Raw genomic sequence first — 3,849 nt, 5'->3', positions numbered from 1 at the left:
TGAAAGGAGACAGATATAAAACACACACGTATATATCTCAATTCATATGAAAGTCCAGAATTTAGAAATCTATAGATACAGAAAGTAGATTTGTGATTGCCCCTTGGCAATTACAAAAATTTTTTTATGTACAATTAGTACATAAAAAATTATGTACTAATAATTTATTGTGGTGATTTTTGCACTACTCTGTGAATATAATAAAACCTTATCAAATATATGCCGTAAATCAGTGATTTGTATAGTATATGAATTATATTTCAATAACGTTACATTCTTCTTTTTAAATTTATGATTTTTTGTGTATAAATTAGAGAAAATATTCAATGAAACCATTGAGTTAAATAATTGTAAGGCCTGTGGCCACTGCCAAGACCATGCAGGTTCACGCTGGATTCGGGAGATGGTAAAGGAACTGTGAAGGCATTCCATTTATTAAAGTCTCATAAGGGCAGATAAGCAAACAGGCAGGGAAGACCACTTTTCTCTCACTCAGGACTCCCAAGCCCTGACCCCCTCTAGACTCACCAGATTCACAGCCCTCCCCCCCCCAAGCCTCAGCAGGGCTCCCAAGCCCCTCAGCACTCTCCAGCAAAATAGGCCTGGTAGAAAATACCCCTTCTACAGCAAACAATAGTAAACAATCGCACCTCCCCATGCAAGCAGGCAATCCACAATTTGCAATCTGTTGCCTTGAAAGCAAGCACCTGCAGCCTTCCACAGAACACACACACATGGCACCGCCCCATTCCAATGCACCAATAAGACAAAATACAAACAAGCAAACCCAACTCACTTGTGTCACACTTAAAACACATTGGTCTGTCCAACAATAATGAGGTAACAGCTCAGAGAAATTAAATGTAATGAACTTTTTCTAATAGCATCACATCATTAAAAGAGAGAATATATTTGTTATTATTGTTATTTGTTGCATTTTAATAATATACATAATCTAGATTTAGGTATAATTTATCAGGGGACTAAATAAATAAATAAATAAATAAAACCTTTTAGAGTCAGAATGTTACCAGCAAAACGATGAGGCTTCTATTCTTGTCCTCTTGAAAGAAAGAATTCAATCAAGAGACAAAGTGCAGCAAGTAAAGCAAGAATTTACTGGTTGTGCAGGAGGAAAGTCGAAGAAAAGAGGGCCTTGGAGGCAGGTTCAGGAGGTTAGCTCAGGACAAGCTGCCACTGTCTATTGCTCCCCTGGTTGCAAGTCTCCTGGAGTCCCTCAGAGCTTAAGAGAAAGAAAGAGGCGAGGACAATATGCCTGAGGGAAAGAGGAAAAAGAGGAGGAGAGGAAAAGCACAGGCAGAAGGGGAGAGCACCCTAGGCACTCCGTCCCAAGGGCTTTGAAAGGAGAAGAACTTAGGGGAGATCCCAACAGAGGATTTCAGTAAAATATTCATCAGCTTTCCAGGTCTGTTCTTTTAGGGTCTACACAGCGTGAACATAAACTGAACCAAGCCTGGTAAAACTCAGTAACGCTTTCAGCTAGAGAAGCTGTCATTTGAAATAGTGGAAGAAAACCCCAGCCAAGGATGGATATGAGCATGAGTGTTCTCACACCAACCACCAATGTCATTAGAACTGATAAACGACCTCCCTCAGGGACCTCACAAGGGGCCAACATCAGTAAGAATTATTGATGAACCTGAGAAGCTATAGGGAGAATGCACGAAATAGCCTGTGTTGATTCACATAACTATGTGTTGAGATTTTGCATGGGATTGAGTTTCTCTAATGTGAGAAGGCACAGGTCAGTCAAATTGAATTTTTTATTTTTAATGGGACTCATTAACATGCATGAGCAATAGATGATGTGAAAATTGAATAATAATTGAATTCTATCTACTTTACCAAATGTATCTGTCACTCCACTGTTTATCTCCTTTCCATCTTGTATTATTCTCTCCCTTTTGCGCAATTTTTCTTTAACAGAGGCAGAGAGAGTGTCAGAGAGAGGGATAGATAGGGATAGACAAACAGGAAGGGAGAGAGATGAGAAGCATCAATTCTTTGTTGTGGCACCTTAGCTGTTCATTAATTGCTTTCTCATATGTGCCTTGACCCTGGGGAGCTCCAGGCAAGCCAGTGACACCTTGCTCAAGCCAGCGACCTTGGACTCAAACCAGCAACCTTGGGCTTCAAGTCAGTGACCTTTGGGCACAAGCCAGTGGCCATGGGGTTATGTCTATGATCCCACACTCAAGTCAGCAACCCCGTGCTCAAGTTGATGAGCTCATGCTCAAGCTGGATGAGCCCGCACTCGAGCTGGCAACTCTGAGGTTTTGAACCTGGTTCCTCCACATTCCAGTCCAATGCTCTGTCCACTGCGCCAATGCCTGGTCAGGACCCTTTTGTGCAATTTTTTAAAAAAATATATAAATTTGTTACTTCTAATAATCATGCTTGTTGCTTCCTTTATATTGGTCAAAATGGCTGGCTTCAGGATTATTTACTCAAAACTTCTCAGTTTATGGTCACAGTTCACAGAATTTAAGTCACTTGTCCAAGTTAAACCATGAAGTAAAAGTAAGATGGAACAACTGGATGGTATTCAGGTTCTTCTAATTATGAATATATTTTTTATTATTATTCCACATTCTCTACCTATTAATATTTGTCCAGCTCATATACACCTAGAAGTTAAGCAGCAAAATGGCCACAAAGTGTAAGAATGAGACGGAACTCGAACACCAGGTGTGCAGGCTTTATTAGAGGAGAAAGACCTGCTGGAGCACTCCTCTGGGAGAAGTGCACCCAAACAGATTCTGAGGCAAATTTTTTATAGGGTCAAGGGAGAGCTTTGAGCAAGTGTGTGTTGCGTCAGCCGTTCTGGTATGCTCCCTTCTATAGTTTTACGATATCGGCTTCCTGTAACGCTTCTCCTCGGGGTGGCTGACCAGCTTCCTAGAACTTTTATGTTTCAGGGGCGATAGTCCAGTAAGTAAGGGTGGGGTCAGATAGACAAGAGGAACAGCAAAAGGGCAGTTTGGAAGTTTTGGTAAATTCATGTATCCATCACAAAGCAACTGTTCTAATGGAAGGAGAAGTAATGAACACTGGGTATCTACTATGTATAAGTAAATATTCTTAGTGACTTGCCCCTCTAACTTCCTTAGTTTTTATAACAACTTGTAGTGTAGATGTTGTAAGGCCAGTGGCCATGGCTGTCTTCATGCGGGTTCACCATAGGGCAGATGGTAAAGAAAACGTGGAGCCAGAAAATGGTGGACCATTCCCGTTTATTAGAATCTCAGAAAGGTGGATGAGTGAACAGGCAGGGAAAACTGCTTTCCTTTCTCTTAGGGCTCCCAAAGCCCCGACTCGGTCTCCAGTTCCACAACCTAGACTCATTCTCCAGACTCACTCTCTGAACTCACAGGCTCCCACAAACCTCAGCACTCTCTAACAAAACAGGTCAGGAAGAAACACATCATCTCCGGCAAACAATAGCAGACAACTGCCACCCTGAGGGCAAGCACCACAGCCTTTCACAAACTATACACACATGGTGCTGCCCCTCACACAAGCGAGCAAACCTAAAAAACACTTGTTACAAACTTATTTTCCCAATAGATGTTAATATTACTATTTTGTAAAACCAGGTCTGTCTAGTTAAAATTTCTTGCTTGTTGGGCAGATAAAATGTATTATGCTCACTTTGTTAAAGATGGAGGCTGTTGCCCAGGTGATATTAATGTGTGTTGAGAATTGTTGTAGCCTGAGGTTTGGTTTTGGGATTAAGCCTGTCCCACCCTTTTTGGTGTGAGGTGGTACAATCCTATCATGCCTCAGAGAAGTGACTTTGTATTAGAGACTTCCCTATTATGTATATTG

The sequence above is a fragment of the Saccopteryx bilineata genome, chromosome 6 (assembly GCF_036850765.1).
Source record: "Saccopteryx bilineata isolate mSacBil1 chromosome 6, mSacBil1_pri_phased_curated, whole genome shotgun sequence".
Classification (NCBI taxonomy): Eukaryota; Metazoa; Chordata; class Mammalia; order Chiroptera; family Emballonuridae; genus Saccopteryx; species Saccopteryx bilineata.
This window is presented reverse-complemented; position numbering follows the sequence as displayed.